The following is a 22,060-nucleotide window of genomic DNA, read 5'->3' as shown; positions in this document are numbered from 1 at the left end:
CAACCAAAATTGTCTATTAGTAGACAACTGGATAAAGAATTTATGGGACATACACTCAGTGGAATACTAGTCTTCAGTTTAAAAAAAAGATAATGTGTTATTTGGGACAAAATGAATGGAACTGGTGGTGACTATGCTTAGTGAAGTAAGTAAGGAAATGAATAACAACTGTCACATGTTTGTGCTCATATATAGACTATAGAAAATTAAATATATGAACTTGCAAAAAAGTAAACAAACTAAGACTTCATGAAATAGATGGAGGTTAGAAGCATACAACTTTTGTAGTAGGTGGAATGAAATGTAAACCACTATTTAATTGCTAATAACAAAATTTAAAAGTTAAATAAAATGAAAATACCTGAGTAAAAGTATGTTACACATGATTATGTAATGTTATATGCTTGTATATGTACCTACATATATATTTTTTTACTTTATTAGGGGATTAATATTTTACATTTGACAGTACCTACATGTTCTTAAATGAGAATATCTTCTAATGTAATCAGGAGAAATGTGGTATTTCTAACTTTTATTTTTTCATATTATGTCAGCTTATTAGTTTTGTGAAATTGTTTTAAATGAATAGTGAAGAAGGCCAATATCATATATGTATTCGATGTATTAGAAATCTATAAGATGTGTTCAGTGATTTGAATTTTGTTTATTACTATTATTATTAGTTTTTTCTTATTCATGGATTTCTGCTTTATAATACTGTTATCTCAGGGATACAATTCCACATCTCTCCAAAATGTTTGATGAATGAATATATATATGTTATTTCAAATAAGTATTTTTGTGTCTTTTGGATAGATAACTAGGAGAATAGTCATACCATATGGTAGGTTCATATATGAAGAATGTCCATATTGTTTTCTATAAGGGGCTGAGACAATTACAGTCCCAGCAGAAGTATAAAGTGTTGTTTTTATTCTATATCCTATCCAACACTTGATTCTACAGGAATCTGAATTTTAATCTTCTGCAAAATGTTTCTATGTCTAGAGTAATATTGGTTGTTATTCTTTCTGCTTATATGTGCTCAATATATTCTAGTGTCTTAATTTGGTGGAATGATTCAGTCATGTAAGACATTCTGTCCATTTTTCCCAGTTGGTCTCCAAAAGTTGAGGAACATAATGATTGTTCTTTACCACTTTATAAGTAGCAAAATAATAGAAATATTAATAACAAGAAATATAATTCAAATTACTCTAATGCTTCCTCTTCACAGTTTATAGTTTATGTTAAATCTTTAGAGGAGTGGGGGATAGCACAGAATGAAGCACAGCAGATATACATTACTAAGACCCCAGAGGTATCAAGTTCAGTCCCTGGAACCATCACTGTTTGCCGGAAATGAGTGTTGTTTTTTTTTTCTTTTTCATTATAAATTAATAGTAATATACAAAATTTATCATTTTTCTTTTGGACTAATATATATTCCCTATCATCATTTTGAAATCTTAATATACAATTTGTACTAGAAAGTAGGATAAGTACTTGTGAAAGTGACTTTTATGGGCAGGGGAGACAGCATGATGGTTATACAAAAGATTTTTGTCTGAGGCCTAAGGTACCAGGTTCAGCCCCCTGCACTACTATAAAACCAGAAACAGTGGGGGTAGATGGCGTAATGGTTATGCAAATAGACTCTCATGTCTGAGGCTCCAAAGTCCCATGTTCAATCTCCCACACCACCATAAACCAGACCTGGCCAGTGCTCTGGTAAAAATAAATAAATTATATATATATATATACATATATATATATATATATATACCAGAAATGAGCAGTGCTCTAGTTTCTTTCTCTCTCTTTCCTTTTCTCTCTCAATAAATAAAATATTTTAAATAAAAATATTTTAAAAGTATTTTTTAATTTATTGATACTTAGAATATTAAGTGATTCTCTAGAAGTGGCCCCATAAATTTCTGTGGAAGATTAAATTGTAAAAATAATTTTTTCATCTTATCTATGTTTATATTCTTTGCTATGTTACTTTGCAGTTAATTTTATTAGGTGCATTCTTCTCTTTCTTGAATTTGGCCTAGTGGTAAGACTTTGACAAAGGCATATTAGCAAGCATGAATATAAGTAGCTTAATATGTAGTACAACATGTAGTTGGAGGATAGCCTTTCTTTTTTGTTCTTCTTTATTTTTTTTTAGTTATTATTATTATTTTAATTTTTATGTTTTAACCAGAGCACTGTTCAGCTCTGGCTTATGGTGGTGTGCAGGATTGAACCTGGGACTTTGGAGCCTCAGGAATGAGAGCTGTTTGCATAACCATTATGCTATCTACCCTCCACTTGTTCTTCTTTCATTACCAAAAATGAATAAATAGCTAAATAAATAAATAAATAAAATTAAATTAATTAAACAACCAAACAAAAAAATCAATCTACTGTTGACCCAAGGAGAATAGTAGAAGTAGATACTGTTAAACTGAAACCAAAAAGGTAGGCCTACACAACACCCACAGGCAGGAAACCATGCTTGTTGAAGAAAAGTGGTTTTGGGAGCACAAAAGAGCAATGGTAAAAGACTAGCAGGCAGGATTTTATATTATTGTGAACTGACAGGTCTAAAAAGGTTTGCTGTATTTATCTGTTTGTTTGCTTCATTGTTAAATATTCTCCAATGTCTCACTTTTATCTAGTAGGAGTCTCTTCGAACTGCTCTTAAATCTGTTTTGTCTACCTCTAATGACCTTTCATAACTTCATTGCTTTCTATTATAATCGTATCTTCTAGATTCATTTACACATTTTCTCCCCCAGACATGGAGTCAGGCATTTCTAGAAGTCCTGTATTCTGTTAGTATGAAATGTTAATTAAAACAAAAAATTCTGGTGCTAGAGATGATATTGGTACTACATCAGTTAGTTTCTAAGCTGAATCACTCTATAGAAATAGTGTTTTTTTGTTTCTGTCCGTTTGCTTGTCATAAACTTGTGCATATATTTACATCTAAAATGTAAGAATTGAAGATGATAAGGTTTTCCTTAATGTCTAATTTATAGATACATATGCATGAATATAGTTTTAGAACAATAGTGGTGTCATTACTAAAAACTGATGGCCAAAAATACTTTGAAATCCCCCTAGGAGTTCATTATCAAGATACTTTTTAAAAAGTTTATGTATAATATTTTATTATGTAGTTAAAGCACCAACTTATTTCACTACTTAGATTCATTTTTTTCCTTTGATTCTTAGAAACTACTATTAGATTTCAGAATTTTCTTATATTTGTGTAAACTATTTTAAGTATTTGTATAGAATACTTATATATGTTTATGTATAGGGTAAACCATTTTCACAAACAAGGAGACCCCTCACAGAATGGGAGAAGATCTTCACATGCCATGCATCAGCAAAAGACTAATAACCAAAATATACAAAGACCTCAGCAAACTTAGCACCAAAAAAGCAAATGACCCCATCCAAAAATGGGCAGAAGATATGAACAGAACATTCACTACAGAAAAGTTCCAGAAAGCCAACAAACACATGAAAAATTGCTCCAGGTCGCTGATTGTCAGAGAAATGCAAATAAAGACAACATGGAGATACTGCCTCACCCCTGTACATCAAAAAGGACAGCAACAACAAATGCTGGAGAGGCTGTGGGGACAGAGGAACCCTTCTGCACTGCTGGTGGGAATTTAAACTGGTCCAGCCTCTGTGGAGAGCAGTCTGGAGAACTCTCACAAGGCTAGACGTGGACCTTCCATATGACCCAGTAATTCTTCTCCTAGGGATATACCCAAGTACTTCATAACATCCAACCAAAAAGCTATATGTACATCTATGTTCATAGCAGCACAATTCATAATAGCTAACAACTGGAAGCAACCTAGGTGCCCAACAACATGAGTGGCTGAGAAAGCTGTGGCATATATACACAATGGAATACTATGCAGCTATTAAGAGCAATGAACCCACCTTCTCTGACCCATCTTGGACAGAGCTAGAAGGAATTATGTTAAGTGAGCTAAGTCAGAAGGATAAATATGAGTATGGAATGGTCCCACTCATCAAGAGAAGTTGAGAAAGAAGAATGGAAAGGGAAACTAGGGGAGTTGGGTTTTAGCACAGCAGGTTAAGCGCATGTGGCATAAAGCAAGGACCAGCATAGGGATCCTAGTTCGAGCCCCTGGCTCCCCACCTGCAGGGGAGTTACTTCACAAGTGGTAAAGCAGGTCTGCAGGTGTCTGTCTTTCTCTCCCCCTCTCTGTCTTACCCTCCTCTCTCAATTTCTCTCTGTCCTATCCAACAACAATGACATCAATAATAACTACAACAACAAAAAACAACAAGAGCAACAAAAGGAAATAAATAAATAAATAAACATTAAAAAAAAAAGAAAGGGAAACTAAAAGCAGGATTTGACTGAAGTAGGGCACCAAAGTAAAAACCTTGGGTTGAGGGTGAGGGTGGATGTTAGACTTCACTGGGCAGGGGTGGGGGTGGGTAGGGGGGATGGGATGGGATGGAATACAGTTTTTTGGTGGTAGGAATGGTGTTTATATATACTCTTATTAATTTGTAGTCATATAAACCACTATTTAATTAATATGAGAGGGAAAAATTGATTGTATGTTTCAAACTTTTTAAAGCACAGACTGAGTCTTTTTAACACATAGGCTGAGTCTTTGATATATTAACTCTCTTAAAAGCTTAGACCAGGGAAAACAGAAACAACTGGGGGGCACAGCTTTATACAAATAATGTCAAAGTACATAAATTATGGTGATGTTGTGCATGATACAGCAAATTCTAACAAAGGGATTTTTCAAAGTTAACCCAATTGCCAAATAATATGATTATAGCAATAACTATCTATTGTCTTCTTAACCGTAAGATAGCAGGAATCTCCTGCTTCCTCTATAGAGCCTATATTTCCCCCAGTCCTGGAACCTCTAGGGTGGGGCTCACTTTCTTGCATGCTTCTCTTAATTCATACCAAATAATATTGCATCTGCTGATTCCAGCCTAATCAGCATGCTTCACTTCAGACTGTGTCCAGAGATGTCAGGCATGGAATGTCAACCCTTCAACCTCATTACTCAGGTGAGACCTTTTCTTTCATAATATTCACTAATTCAATTTCAGGTGGTTCACTTCCTAACAAAGTCCCAAAACCTAGATATAGTCCAGGACCTGTAAGATAGAGCATATGTTCACATGTATCCATAAATTAGGGCAAACTATATACCTGAAACCAAAAGTACACAATAGTCTGCAGTGAGTCAGTATAAAGTTCTTAATGAAATAGTATCTACTTAGACTTAGATACCCTCCTCACCTACTTCCTATTACACTTCCCTCACTCACTCCAAAGCTAACCTTATCAAAGCAAGGACTGCAAAAGTTGAATAAGAGCAAGAGACTGGCATACTTTAGTCACTATCAGATCACCTCATCAGCTGGGGCCCTATTTGGGGAGTCCTGAGATTCCCAAACAGACATGATGGGCCTAGACCTCAAATAAATCCCTCTCTCCATTGTTAGTGGTCATGTCTAACAGGAACAACAAAATGGACCCCTTTGTGCCCCCCCCATAGGTCCTTGCCCTCAACTTGGCTCAGCAACGGTAGAGAATGTTCCATCCTCCCTTCGGAGGATGGAGAATATACTCTATGCTACACCTGAGGAGCAATAGGAGCAATAGGAGCAGCTTGGAATGTTCCTACTCATAACCACAGAATGTGAGCTCAGATCTACAGGGATGCAGAGGTCACATAGGCTCCTAAGCTGAATATGGGCTCCAGACCACATCAAATTGATGGGGTTTACAGTCAACAATATTTATTCACCTTTCCCATATTTGGGAGCTACTATCTTCCCTGATCCAGCTTTTTGGTCCTTTTCGAGCCATGACATCGTCTTCCCAGACAATAACTTGGATCCACCTGCATATCAGATTTCAGGCTCAGGGGAAAAAAGTAAAACAAACAAAAACAAACAAACAAAAACTAGTATAGCCACAGGTCCTTTGGAATATAACTAAAATATGCCTACTAGCTATCTACAAAATGGAGTACACCCAACTCTTCATCTGCACTATTCCAGCCTTTAGGTCCATTATTGGTCAACAATTTGTTTGGTTTTGTATGTTAACTCTCTTTTCAGCCGCCAGGTTCCAGATGCTAGTATAATGCCAACCAGACTTCCCTGGACAGACAACCCCATCGATGTGTCCTGGAGCTTTGCTTCTCTAGATCCACACCCCAGTAAAGAAAGAGATAGGCAGGCTGGGAGTATGGATAGACCTGTCAACACCCATGTTTAACAGGGAAGCAATTATAGGAGCCAGACCTTCCACCTTCTGCATCTCACAATGACCTTAGGTCCATACTCCCAGAGGGTTAAAGAATAGGAAAGGTATTAAGGGAGGTGATGGATTACGAAGTTCTGGTGGTGGGAGTTGTGTGGATTTGTACCCCTCTTATCCTGTGGTTTTGTCAATGTTTCCTTTTTATAAATAAAAAAAACTAAAAAAAAATAATAAAGCATTTCCTGTGTACTCTCGTTTTTACTCCTGTTCCTTCTAACCTATTTCTTCATTTCAGATAATAATTATTTTTATTGGTTGATTTATGCTTCATTTTCAAATCTATATAACTATATATCACTATTACACCTGTAATTTATATTGTAATTTTTACTACCTCCGTAAAATAAATGGACACACATTATACACACTTTTCTCCATGTTAGTTTCTTTTCTTTTCTTTTTCTTTTTTTTTTTCCCTTCAGGGTCATTGCTAGGGCTCAGTGCCTGCACTAGGAATCCACTGCTCCTGGAGGCCATTTTTTTCCCCATTTTTGCTTTCCTTGTTGTTATTATTATTGTTTTTTGTTATTGCTGCTTTTGTTGTTGGATAGGACAGAGAGAAATTGAGGGGGGGGACAGGGGAGGTGAGAGAGAGAGACCCTCTGCAGACCTGCTTCACCGCTTGTGAAGTGACCCCTTGCAGTTGGGGAGCCGGGGGCTTGAACCCGGATCATTATGCTGGTTCTTGTGCTTGGTGCCATGTACACTTAACCACTGTGCTACTACCTGGCCCCCTCCAGGTTAGTTTTTTGTTAATGTAACAATCACTCTGTAAGCCTCTACACAGTATTACATACTCATTTTTTAAATAGTGGCATAGTATACCAAGATGCAGATGAAGCAGAGCTGACTCCAGAGTCACCAATTTATGATAACTGGGTTGTTTTCACTCATTTTTACGATAGTTCTATGATAAATGGTCTTGTACAATGATTGTAATGTATATATGTGTACACAAACATACCCATATATATGGACTAAAATTCTAGAAGATATTTTGTTCATCTGAGGGTACATACAAAAATAATTTGGATTCACCTTACAAAATTGTATTTGAAAATATGGTTGTTTTGCATTCTCACTTTCCCCAGTGTTAAATCATAGCCACAGATTTCAGAACTGAGAATTATGCATTTGAATAACAGAAAAGTTCATGAAAATAAATTCAGTGATACTTAGGTGGTTCTTTACTAAAACTTTACATTACTAAAACTTAAGTTTAAAAAAACCCTGATGATCTCAAATGATTCAGAGTAAACATGGTTTATTTAAATCACAAACACATGACATTATTTTCAGTGATGTTGCCTAAAAATATATATGTATTATATTTGCTGTCAGTATCATTGTCATATTGTTTTTGGTAAAGAATTTATGACACTGCCATATTTCTTACATCATAGAAAAGATTCCATTGTTAAAAAGATTTAATGTAAATGAAAATGAGCCATATACTTAAATGTAAAAATTAAAATATAAAGTTTCTTGGATGAAATAAATGAAAATATCTGGGCATGGAGTCAGGTGGTAGCACAGTGGGTTAAGTGCACCTGGCACAAAGCGCACTGACAAGCATAAATAAGGTTCCAAGTTCTAGCTCCCGGCTCCCCACCTTCAGGGGAGTCGCTTCACATGCAGTGAAGCAGGTCTGCAGGTGTCTTTCTCTCCTCCTCTCTGTCTTCCCCTCCTCTCTCCATTTCTCTCTGTCCTAGCCAACAACAACGACATCAATAACTACAACAATAAAACAACAAGGGCAATGAAAGGGAAATAAATAAATAAATAAATAAATAAATAAATAAAAAGAAAATATCTGGGCAGACTTACAGCAAAGATTTCCCAGAAAATAAAATGTAATAAACTTAAAGTTTACAAATTAATAATTTGAGCTTCATTAAAATTCAAATATTATGTTGTTTGTAAAACAAAATTAGGTAAATTAAACAAAAATTTAAATTGTTAGAAGATATTCAGAATATATTTCTATACATAAGACTTGTATTCAGAATATATGTAATATATGTACAAGTCAATATAAGGATATTAACAACACAATTAAAATATAGCTCTAGACTTTTGTGGATATTTTATAAAAGAGGATACATGAATAACCAAGAAGAAAATGCAAATATATTTATTATTATTCATCATCAAAAAAGTGATAAGTAGGAGCCCAGTGGTTGTGCATCCAGTCAAATGTATACATTACCAATCACAAGGACCCAGGTTCAAGCCCCAGATCCCACATGGGGGATCTTCACAAGTAGTGCAGTAGACTGCATGTGTCCCCTCCCTTTCTTCCTGCTTAATTTCTCTGTCTCTATCAACAGAAGAGCGAAAAAAAAGAGGAGAAAAGAGAGTACAGAAAAAGACAAATGATAAATAAACTAAATGAGAAACACATCCTTTTCAACAGCTACAACTTAAAGTGTATGTGAAATAATTAGTATGTGTTGAAACAATACTACGTTTAAATAGTATGTGAAACAAACAGAACTCTCATCCACTAGTGGTGGGAGTATAAAGAAGATACAACTACTTGGGGGAGACTGATAGCTTTTTATGGTTAAATAGATACTCAGGATTGATATAGAATTGAACCTGTAAGTATTTATATAAGAGGAAAAGAATAAATCTTAGTTAACAAAAATATTTATAACAGAAATAACAGATTATCTATAATAGTTATAAAGTGGAGACAAGCTATCCTTATCAGAAAAACTGTAGAAAAGACAATTTAACTTTTAGTGAATGAAGCAAGAAATGGTTGCCCAGGATTGGAATTGAAGGTATTATGACACTATCTTAAGGTACTAAAATTGTTTTTAAGTATAGATTGCAATATATTTATAGTAGTATATACATTTTTACTTATTTTTTAAAATATAAATTCATTTGTATGAGAGAGGCTAGATTACTGTTTGGTTCTGGCATATGATAGTGGCAGGAGTTGAATCTGAGACCTCAGACACGCAAGTCTTCTATTTTAATGCACTAAGCTATCTCTCAAGTCTAATATTTCAGTTTCATTTCAGTCACTGCCAGAAATTCATCACCTAGGTGGAGGGTAGATAGTATAATGGCTGTGGCTCTAGAGTCCCAGGTTCAATCCCTCATTCCACCATAAACAAAATCTGAGAAGTATTCTGGTTTAAAAGAGAGAGAGAGAGAGAGAGAGAGAGAGATAGAAATTCACCACCCCCTTTTTAAGATAGAGATAGTGAGCAAGAAGGTGGGGGGAGAGAAAGCTATGAGGGAGATAAATCACAGCACCAATGCTTTCCCTAGTGCATTTGGGACCAGGGCTTGAACCTGGTTAAAGTTCCCCTATAAGCTATCTCTCTAGTCCAAGCCCACCATTTTAATACTTATCACATGGGTAGACAGGATATCAGAAGTTTCAGAAAAACTCTTCTTTTTGAGAGACCATACTTTAAACATAATTTGTGTAACATTGAGAGGTCAGTATAAAATGGATGTCAGTTGATGACAGAATCTACAATTTGCATATGTAGGTAGCTAGTTAATGATGGATATCTGAATAGACAATATGTTAAGACATGCATCAGCGACTTTAAAGACTCACATCATACAAAACATTTTTCTGAATACAAAAAGAAATGGAGTTATAAGTCAGTTAGAGGGGGAAATGTGGTGGTGCATGCAGTAAAGCACGTGTTACAGTACACAAGGACTCTAAGGACTCTAGTTCAAAACCCCAGCCCCCACCTGTAGGGTAGTAAGCTTGACAAGCAGTGAAGCAGCATTGCAGGTCGGTCTCTCTCTCTCTCTCCCTCTCCTTCACTCTTTACCTCACCTTTCCTCTCAATTTCTTTGTTTCTAAAAATAAATAAAATAAAATCTAAAAATTAAATGAACAATAGAAAGAAAACTGGAAAGACACAAACATAAAAAATAAACACTTAAAATAACCAGTGGCAATAACCACAAGGCAATAAAGAATAAGTCACAAGAAAAATTGGAAAACAACCAAAGAAGAATGGAAGTCCAACATAAACCACATTTTGATTTCAAAACTTACCACTTGTCTGTAGCAACCTAATAGCATAATCTAGCATAAGATACAGATACATCAATGGTAGAGAGTTGAGAGAACAGATACATAAATCCATAGGTTTATGGCCAATTGATATTTAAGAAAGGGCTGGTGAAATAACTTACTTGGATAGTGTGTTCCTTTGAGACTGACCTCCACATCACTGAAGGAAGTACTAGTGTTGTGATTTCTTTTACTCTGTCTTTCTACTTTCTCTGTCTCTATTTTCAAAAACGACATTTTAAAAACTAAGATATATCAAATGGTGATATAAAAGCCTCTTCATCAAGTGGCACTGAAACAACTGGATTTCCACAAAACTAAATAGTGAAATCAGAGATCTAATATGTCATACCACAAAGAGAAATTAACTCAAAATGAGCCAGTGGGGAGTCGGGCTGTAGCACAGCGGGTTAAGTGCAGGTGGCGCAAAGCACAAGGACCGGCATAAGGATCCCGGTTCGAACCCTGGCTCCCCACCTGCAGGGGAGTCGCTTCACAGGCGGTGAAGCAGGTCTGCAGGTGTCTATCTTTCTCTTCTCCTCTCTGTCTCCCCCTCCTCTCTCCATTTCTCTCTGTCCTATCCAACAACGACAACAACAATAATAACTACAACAATAAAACAACAATGGCAACAAAAGGGAATAGGTAAATAAAATAAATATTTAAAAAAATGAGCCAGTGATATGAGTTGAAATAATAAAACTTTAGCAGACAGCATATTTCTTCAGGATCTTAAATTTGGTTTTAATTTTTTTTTTTTTTGCCTCCAGGGTTATTGCTGGGGCTCGATGCCTGCACTATGAATCCACTGCTCCTGGGGCCTATTTTTTCCCTTTTTTGTTTATCCTTATTATTATTGTTGTTATTATTGCTGTCATTGTTGTTGGATAGGACAGAGAGGACGGGAAGACAGAGAGGGGAGATAAAGATAGACACCTGTAGACCTGCTTCACTACTTGTGACTCGACCCCCTCTGCAGGTGAGGATCTGGGGTTTGAACCGGGATCCTTAGGCCAGTCCTTGTGCTCTGCGCAATGTGCGCTTAACCCGCTATGCTACAGCCCGGCCCCCATTTTAATTTTTTTATTACCTTTATTTATTGAATTGAAATAGTCAGAAATCAAAGGAGGGAGATAGAGAGTGAGAAAGCAAGAGAGACACTAGCAGCACTGTTTTACCACTTGCAAAGCTTTCCCCCTGCAGGACAGGACCAGGGCCTTGGACCCACATCCTTATGCATTGTTACATGTGTGCCGCCACCTGGCCCCTAGGATCTTGAATTTGGAGAAGGATTATCACAGATATCACTGCACCCCATGAGTACAGTAGTAGCACCAGGCCATTGGATGGTGGAGTGGCACGATGATGTTTCTCCTCGTTTCTCCAACTTCCGTGTCTCTTTCTCCAATATAGAGGAATTAGTTAATTAATTAATAAAAAAAAAACCACCAAGGAGGCTGCTCAGTGATGTGCATGAGAGACCCAGGGTTAATTACCTATCATAACATGAAAACTGATTCTCATATGCTTCTGAAAACGTGAATAATTTGATATTTCTTTTTTAATATTTATTTATTTATTTACTTTTTGTTGCCCTTGGTTTTATTGTTGCTGTAGTTATTATTATTGTTGTTGTTGATGATGTCATCGTTGTTGGATAGGACAGAGAGAAATGGAGAGAGGAGGGGAAGACAGAGAGGGGAGGGAAAGATACCTGCAGACCTGCTTCACTACCTGTGAAACGACTCCCCTGCAGGTGGGGAGCCGGTGCTCAAACCCGGATCCTCATGCCAGTCCTTGCGCTTGGCGCCACGTGCGCTTAACCCACTGCGCTACCACCCGACTCCCAATTTGATATTTCTTACTGGATGAATAAAGCTAAGGTAAATGAGCTTCCTTGATCATCTTATATATTTTCCTTTTGGGTATCTATTTCTCTCCTCCTCCTCCTTCTTTTTGACACACACTTCACAACTCAGGGGGAATGAGAGAAATACCACAGCATCAAACCTTATGTTAGTACAGTCTAAACTGAGCTTGCAGGCACACTATTCCCAGCCCAGGACACCCATTTTCACCCCAATATTCTGCAGGATCATACAAATAGTAGCTATGTAGAGAAGAAGTTAGAATTTGAGAAAGATTGTACACACACATATTTCTATGCTGTTTTTTTTCGTTTAAAAAATTGCCATAGTTTTTATTCATAACTGTGCTATCATAAAACTCAGATTGTTTCTAACCTTTTGAAAAACTAGAATTATGGAACATGGCAGGTTTGATGCTATAATATAAGCATATATATATATACATATATATATGTATATATATATATCTATATATATATATCTATATCTAAATGCAAAGATATATATATATCTTTGCATTTTACCCTTCATGCTTTAAACTCACAATGGGTCTTTGATAATCTGAATTATTCACAGAACCCTTAGATTTTGTTGAGCCTCTAACTCTGATTCAACTAATACTAAAAATAGATGTTGTGCCTGGGGAGATAGCATAATAGTTATACAAACGATTTTCATGCCTGAGGCTTCGCAATTCAAGGCTCAATCCCCTGTATCACCATAAACTTGAGCTAAGCAGTGTTCTGGCTTCCTTCTCCATTTCTCTCCTCTATTTCCCTCTCCCCTCTCCCTTTCCCTTCTATCTCCCTTCCATTCCCTTCCCCTCCCCTCCCTCCTCACTAAAATAAAATAATAAAAAATGATGTTCATCTGTACCAGATTCTTTAATCAGCATTCTCTATTAGTGTGGTAATAAAAAGCTCATTGTATTACTCCACGTTTCAACTGATTTTGAGTATGCATGCTAAGATTTTAGTTATGTTTGCATAGATTTACATGCTAAATTTTCATAATGTCATGCATGTCACATTTACTCTATTATAATTTTAGCAATACATCATATCATTGAAAAATGAATTACATCTTTTGGAGGAGAATCTAAGGACACGAGTATATGAACGATATGTATTTTTTTCTTTCTCACAAGAAGTGAAGTATAGCTCTCAAGCCAAAAGAAAGCAGACCAAAGAACAACTAAGACAGCAGAAAGAAAAGCAGAGCAAAATATTCAGAGTCTACTTGAATCTAAAGTATATGGAGCTTATGTTTGATAAGGATGAAAGAATCTTACATAATAAACAATGCCACTTATAATCGACCTCCACTATGGACATGGTTTGTTATTTCCTTAGTGATTTCTCCATCACTACACCTATTTTAAATATCTAGAGAATTGTCTATATTAAATATTTACTTTGATAAAATGATTTAACAAAAATATAATAAGTCAACAAGGCAAAAAGAGATTACAAAACTTTGAATGAGCACTGAGAGACTGTTTATGTATTGCATAGTTTAAAAATACAACTCCAGGGTTTGTAAAATAGCACACCTCTATGACAGACCTGCTTTGCCATGCACACTGCCTCAGTTTAAGCTTGCTCTGCTTTGGTGCTATGATACATTTCACTCTTTTTCTCAATCTCTCTCTTTTTTTATTTGCTGTTGCTTTACTAAAGATAGTGAGTTACAATCTCTTCCTGAAGATGTAGGATGAAAACTGTAAAGCTCAGACTCTGAAAATAAAGACAATTGGGGACCAGGTGGTGGTGCACCTGGTAGAGCGCACATGTTACAGTGCACTAGGACCTAGGATTAAGCCCGCTCCCCACCTGCAGGAGGGAAGCTTCATAAGTGGTGAAGAGGGGCTGCAGGTGTCTCTCTGTCTCTCTCTCTCTCTATCTCCCCCTTTCTCTCAATTTCTCTCTGTCCTATCCAATAATAAATTATTAAATATATATGTAAAAATAAAGACAGTCAATATATGGAGTTATATATTGGTAACTTTCATAGTCCCTTTGAGTCTTTGCATGAGTATTATGAAGTAGATAATATTACAATGTGCTTGATAGGTCTTGAGTGGAGTGCATATTTTGAATGAGCGAATCTTTCACACAGCTTAAAGTGATTAAGTCACTTGCCCAGAATATACTCACTGCCAATGACAGAACTAACTCTCAGACCCCTATCAACCTGCTGGCAAAATTATTACATTGTTGGTTCCAAATCCTAAAATTCTTTTCATCTCTGACAAATCAAGATTTTTTTCTTTTAAATCCCTATGATAGATAATAAGAGAACAATATGTTCCTTCTTTACAGAACAGGTCTCCAGAACGCCAGCATTTACTTTAAAATTGCAAGTCTTGCAAGAAATTTGCCTGTCAAATATTATTTAGTCAAAAATTCTATTTGAGTTGCACTGTACATATTTAATGAAGTCATCCTTACCTTTTCTTTAGCCCTCAAAATGGTAGGGTTTCAATTAAGAAAGTATTGCCAAAGTGCTCTCTTCAGCAGCATATATACTAAAATTGGAACAATACAGAGAAGATTAGCATGGCCGCTGCACAAATGCAAATTTGTGAAGTGTTCCATATCTTTCAGGACAGACAAGAAAAAAAGAGTATTGCCAAATGAAAGTCAAATCTTAGAAAGAGTTGAGTATTTTTCCTAGGCATCATCATGAGTGATCCTAAGACTGGAGCAGCCTAGATATTAAAAGAGAGAGAGAGAGAGAGAGAGAGAGAGGGAGGGAGGAGAGCGAGGGGGTGTCCAGGTGATAGAGCACCAAGATAAGGGCACCAAGTGAGAAGTGCAAGGATCCCAGTTTGAACCCCCAGCTTCCCACCTACAGTGGAGGAAGCTTCACAATCAATGAAGCAGGTCTGCAGGTGTCTTTCTCTCCCCCTCTCTGTCTTCCCCTCCTCTCTCAATTTCTCTCTGTCCTATCCAACAACAACAGCAGCAACAGCAACAGAAAAAAAAGATGGCCGCCAGGAGCAGCGGATTCCTAGTGCAGGCGCCAAGTGACCCCCTTGCAGTGGGGAGCCAGGAGCTCAAGCAGGATCCTTGAGCAGGTCTTTGCGTTTTGTACTATGTGTACTTAACCCAGTGTGCCATCACCTACTTCCCCCCCTCCCTGAACTCTTTCTTAAATGGATTTTCTAGTTTTCTTAAAAAAAATTTATTATATTTATTTATTTATTGGATAGAGACAGCCAGAAATTGTGAGGGAAGGGGGAAATAGTGAGGGAGAGTGACAGAGAGACACCTGTAGCACTGCTTCACCACTTGCAAAGCTTTCCCCCTGAAAGTGGGGAACAGGGCCTGGAATCTGGGTCCTTGTGCATTGTGACATGTGTGTTCAACCAAGTGCTCCACCACCCAGCCCCTGAATGAAGACATCTTTAAAAAGATTTTTTCACTTTAGAATGCCAGTAATTTTTAATAATTACTAAAGTTATTTTGATATTGTACATTTTTCTTAGAAAAATTTGACTTCAGTAAAATGTTCATAAAATAAATAAATAAATACTATTTTCTGTCAGTGAAGCCAGAATATTATTACTTATGTATGGAAAGTAGGAAGAAAAGCAATTTTCTTAATGTGTTTTTTTTTCTCTTGTGGTGATAACAATAAATAATTAAATACTAAAAATTCATTACTTTGACAATATTGTGCTTACAAAAATTATTTGTCTATTTTCTCTGTCTTTAATTTTCTGCAAAATTTGAGTTATACTACATTTTAACATTAGGAAGTAAATTTGCTATTTTGTTACCTGTCACCATTGAGTGACAAAAGCCAAAAAAGTCAAAGCCAAAGCAAGTCAACACTCAGAATTGGTGAGGACATTGGATTTTGAGCACTAAACCAGGGTTCCCTACTTCAGCTTTGATATAAACTTCTTTCAGTAAGTGGAAAGAAACTAGTTTTCTCCCCTAACAGCCTGTGAAAGTTGAGAGGAATCATTCTAATAGACAAGTCTCTCACATTTTAAATTGGAAAAATTTAACAGCTCTACTTATACTTACTTTAGATTCTAGAGGAAATATCATTCTACAATGAAATGTTTTTCCTTTATTTCTCACATTCATGTTGGATTTAAAAGTGTGTCCTAAGTTTGTCAAAGAACTTCAAGATTTCAGGCAAGAAACTGAATCATGCCTGTTGGGAAAAAGCTTAAAATCTCAGGTTCTTGTCTTTCACGTAGTTCTTTTTTAAAAGTATGAATCATCAAAGAAGACATTTTCCTTTTATTGTCCTGAATTCATTAACAGAATTTTAAATTAAAAACAAAGGGATAAGAAAACAGTATAGTAGATTTTATTTTTTATAATTAGAAAAATCATTGTTTTTTACTATAACAAAATAGCAATAACTTGTGTCAGAATTAACTTCCATTTTTCAAAAGTGCTTAAATTTCCTTTGTAGATATCATTAAGTGATAAAAGTAAGAGTATGTAATTTTCTAATAAAAAATATTGCTACTTATTAGAATGGTCTAAAGCTCACTGTGATTAATAAATATTATGCCTGACTCTGCATCTCTGTTATTTATTTTCCTTGCCCTTTTCATATTAATTTGTACTGTGAGGGTAGAATAAGTTATTTTAAGCTTGAAATGTAGTGTTGTAAGCGTAGCCATCACACTTGCCCTTGATTAAAAAAATCAGTTGTATTTGAGAATCAACTAACAGCATGTGCAAAGTGTGGATTTTTCACATCCATGCCCACACAATTTGTGTAAAAATATGGGGACATAAACCTGGTTTTTAAAATCATATACAAAAGAAAGTCCAGACAACTTTGAGAATCACTATCTGAAGGCTTCTTGCAATCTCTGAACTCTTCTCTACTGTGTTTGCTAGAGATGTAACTCAGTTGGGCTGGATAGGTAATTATATACTCTTGAGGATTGTTGCTCCATTTTTAGAAACAGTTGAGATTTATTCAGTATGTTGGAGGCAGAGGGATGATAAAAATAGAGGAGCTTGCATAGTTATTTCAAGTATCATATCTTCTACGGAAAACTAATAAATTATACAATATCTTTAGGAACTCAATGACTTGAAATATTTTAAGCTGAATATCCAAATAATTCTTTTGGTAGTAAATTTACTTATTAACTACCATGATATTATTTTCTGAAGTTGCATTCATAGAAATAATATTTTTACTGTTAGCTTTATACATTGTGCCAGCATTAACTGACAAAATTTTTCACATTAGGTGAAGAGACATGCATACATTGTGCATGCAGGACTTGTTTAAAATTAAGGACTTCTTTTGGCATATGTACTTAAAAAAATCACCCTATGCCTAGTTTTTTTTTTTTTTTTTAAGTAGAATCATTTAAACTACAAATCATGTCTAGATGTTAAGAAAAAGTGACACCAGCCATAAGGAAGGAAGTTAAACATACTTTTCCCCCAAATACAGCTACCCAATTATAGCAGCTGAAAGACAGAATGGCATTTCCACTGTTTCTTCAGAATTGTCATCCTACGTCACATAGAAACTTCTTACTTGAATAAGATGAAATTCTCTGTAGTCAGAGATGACTGAGACTCCAAAAATATCTTTTCTTCTGGATCTGCCTACTACAATGAGTTGTGGGTTTCCATGCTTAGCACAATAGTACTAGAGGAACTCCTGCTATATCATGTATTTACTACTAGTAATCAGCTTATCCAATTCCCTTTCTTATGAAATAAAATAATATATGAAATGAAATATTCTAACAAGTGGTATAGCACAATGGCTAGAGCATTAAATTCATAGCATGAGATCCTGAATGATACCAGCACTGCTCTGATGTTTTCTTTCTCTCCTTCTTATGCTAAATAAATAAATAAATGGATTTTATGTTGTTGTAGTGACAGTTGTTTCATCATTGTCGGCTGACTCTTTTTTTCTCTCTTTCTTTCTTTCTTTCTTTCTTTCTTTCTTTCTTTCTTTCTTTCTTTCTTCCTTCCTTCCTTCCTTTCTTTCTATTTATTTATTTTTTAACCAGCTGTAACTTGTGTTGGATTGAAGCTGGGACTTTGGAGTCTCAGGCATGAGTGTCTCTTTGCATAACAATTCTGCAATCTATGCCTGCCCTGGGTTGACTTTATCAGATAGAGACAGAGACTGTGAGGGAAAGATACCACAACACCTAAGTTTCCTCCATGATGGAGCTTGGGGTGTGCACATGATAAAGAAGGCACACATGGGGCCCAGTGGTGCTGAACCTGGTTAAGTGCAAATGTTACAATGCACAAAGACCCGGGTTCAAGCTCCTCCCTCCCACCTGCAGGGGGAAAGCTTCATGAGTGGTGAAGCAGGGCTGCAAGTGTCTCTGTTTCCCTCCTTCTCTATTTCCCACCTCCTCACAATTTCTGGATGTCTCTATCCAATAAGCAAATAAAGATAACAATAAAAAATGTTTTAAAAAAAAGAAAGCACACTACGCAAGTGAACTATTTTGTCAGCTCTAAAAGTGGAATTTTAAGAGATGGATAATATTATTTTCTGCAATAAGTCTATAGAAATAAGCATCTGATATTTAAGAAAACTAGATTTCAATTAGAAACATAGATCCATATATAAACATATCTCTATTTACTGAGTAGATCTGAACAAGTTAATTGAATTTATTTATTTTATTCAAGTTTGGGAGCTACTCTCTGCACTGATCCAGTTTTCAGTCCTATTCTCAACTCTGACACTATTTTCCTAGACAATACTTTTAGACTACCTTCATGTTAACTATCAGACTCTAGCAAAAATTACCAAAATCATGGGCCCCTAGGAATGTAACTAAAATAGACTTCCTAGCTGCTTTTCATCTTAAAATCCCTATTCCCATATTCTCTATACCTATTTTTTTCTCCCTGCTTATTAAATATTTTATCCTCCTTTATATCTTATTGCCTTTCAGCTACCAAGTTGCAGATGCTATTATGATTCCATGATAGTGAAATTCATGGACAGACAACCTCACATCTCCAGAGCCCTATCCCACTAAAGAAAGATAGAAACAGGCTGGGGGTCTGGATCCACCTGCCAACACCCATATCCAGCAAAGAAGCAATTATGAAAGTAACAACTCCCGTCTTCTGAACCCCATAAAGAATTAAGCCAATGGCCCACAAAAAAGCTATTCTCATATCTGACACAATAGACTTTAAAATAAATAAAAATTTAAAAGATAGGGATGGACACAACTTAATGCTCAGAGGATCAGTCAACCAAGAGTAATTAACAATTATTAACATCTATGCACCCAATGAGAAGTCATCTAAATACATCAAACATCTACTGAAAGAGCTACAGCAATATATTAACAGAAACACAGTCATAGTAGGGGACTTCAACACCCCACTCTTTCTACTTGACAGATATCCAGGCAGAAAAGCAATAAAGACATAAAGGAGCTAAATGAGGAGATAGATAAACTAAAACTATTGGACATTTTCAGAGTCCTTCGTTCCAAGAAACTGGAATACACATTCTATTCAAGTCCACATGGGTCATTCTCAAAGATAGACCATATGTTAGGCTTCAGAGACAGCATCAGAAAATTCAAGAGCATTGAAATCAACCCAAGCATCTTCTCAGACCACAGTGGAATTAAACTAACACTTAACAATCAAAAAAAGATTAGTAATAGTCCCACAATGTGGAAGCTCAGTAGTACACTACTTAATAACTATCGGGTCATAGAGGAAATAAAGGGAGAAATCAAAATGTTTTGAGAGTTCAGTCAAAATGAAGATACAAGGTATCAAAATATTTGACACACAACTAAGGCAGTACTGAGAGGGAAGTTCATAGTCATATAAGCACACACTAGGAAGCAAGAAAAAGCACAAATAAACAACCTGAGTGCACATCTTATAAGGACCTAGAAGAAGAAGAAGAACAAAGGAACCCTAAAGCAGTCAGAAGGACAAAAATCACTAAAGTTAGGGCAGAAATAAATAACATTGAGAATAAGAAAACCATACAAAAGATCAATGAAAGTAAATGTTGGTTCTTTAAAAGAGTGAACAAAATCGACAAACCTTTAGCCAGACTCACAAAACAAAAAAGGTAGAGGACCCAAATAAATCAGATCATAAATGAGAGAGCAGATATCACAACAGACACTGCAAAAATTCAACATATCATACGAGGCTTCTATGAACAACTACATACCACCAAGCTAGAGAACCTGGAAGAAATGAACAGTTTCCTAGATACCTACGAACTTCCAAAATTAAGTAAAGAGGAACTAGATAACATGAACAGGCCCATCACCCCTAACGAAATTAAAACAGTTTTCAAAAGCTATCCCCAAAATAAAAGTCATGGACCAGATGGTTTTACAAATGAATTCTACAAAACCTTCAAAGAAGAACTAATACTTCTACTTTTAAAAGTCTCCCAAAAGACTGAAGACTCTGGAATATTCCCTTCCAGCTTCTATGAAGCCAACATCATTTTGATACCAAAAGCAGACAGGGAAACAAACAAAAAAGAAAACTACAGACGAATATCTCTGATGAAAAAAGATGCTAAAATATTGAACAAAATTCTAGCCAACCAGATAGAGCAGTATATTAAGATTGTTCATCATGACCAAGTGGGGTTTATCCCAGGCATGCAAGGTTGGTTTAATATATGTTAGTCAATCAACATGATCCACCACATCAATAAAAGCAAGTAATCAAAACTGCTTGGTACTGGAACATGAACAGACACACTGACCAGTGGAATAGAACTGGTATCCCAGAAGTAAGCCCCCACTTCTATGTACATCTAATCTTTGACAAAGGTGCCCAGATTCTTAAATGGGGAAAGTAGAGTCTCTTCAACAAATGATGTTGGAAACAATGGGTTGAAACATGCAGAAGAATGAAACTGAACCACTATAGTTCACCAAACACAAAAGTAAATTCCAAGTGGATCAAGGACTTGGATGTTAGACCAGAAACTACCAGATACTTAGAGGAAAATATTGGCAGAACTCTTTTCCGCATAAATTTTAAAGACATCTTCAATGAAATGAATCCAATTACAAAGAAGACTAAGGCAAGCATAAACCTATGGGATTACATCAAATTAAAAAGCTTCTACACAACAAAAGAAACCACTACCCAAACCACGAGACCCCTCACAGAATGGGAGAAGATCTTTACATGCCATACATCAGACAAGATATATAACAAAAATATATAAAGAGGTTGCCAAACTCAACCACAAGAAAGCAAATAACCCCACCCAAAAATGAGAAGAGGACATGGGCAATATTATTTGCCACAAAAGAGATGCCAAAGGCTGAAAAACACATGAAAAAATGCCCCAAGTCTTTGTCAGAGAAATGCAAACAAAGACAACAATGATTTACCACTTCACTTCTGTGAGAATGTGATACATCAGAAAAGGTAACAGCAGCAAATGATGGAGAGGTTGTGGGGGTCAAAGGAACCCTCCTGCACTGCTGGTGGGAATGTCAATTGGTCCCAGCCTCTGTGGAGAACAATCTGGAAAACTCTCAAAAGGCTAGAAATGGACCTACCCTAGGATCCTGCAATTCCTCTCCTGGGGATATATCTGAAGGAACTCAACACTTTCATCCAAAAAGATTTGTGTATATTTATGTTCTTAGCAGCACAGTTTGTAATAGCCAAAACCTGGAAGCAACCCAGGTGTCCAACAACAAATAATTGGCTGAGCAAATTGTGGTATATATACACAGTGGAATACTACTCAGCTATTGAAAACAGTGACTTCACCATTTTCACCCAA

At 36.0% G+C, this 22,060-nt stretch overlaps 1 pseudogene; it reads left to right on the top strand.

Annotated features, from left to right (window-relative positions):
- The first annotated feature begins 14,783 nt into the window (after positions 1–14,783).
- On the top strand, positions 14,784–14,883 carry LOC132537858 (U6 spliceosomal RNA; annotated as a pseudogene).
- The last annotated feature ends 7,177 nt before the right edge of the window (positions 14,884–22,060 follow it).

This window comes from Erinaceus europaeus, chromosome 3, assembly GCF_950295315.1.
Source record: "Erinaceus europaeus chromosome 3, mEriEur2.1, whole genome shotgun sequence".
NCBI lineage: Eukaryota > Metazoa > Chordata > Mammalia > Eulipotyphla > Erinaceidae > Erinaceus > Erinaceus europaeus.
Note: the sequence above shows the minus strand (reverse complement) of the source record. Positions and strands in the feature narration are given on the sequence as shown.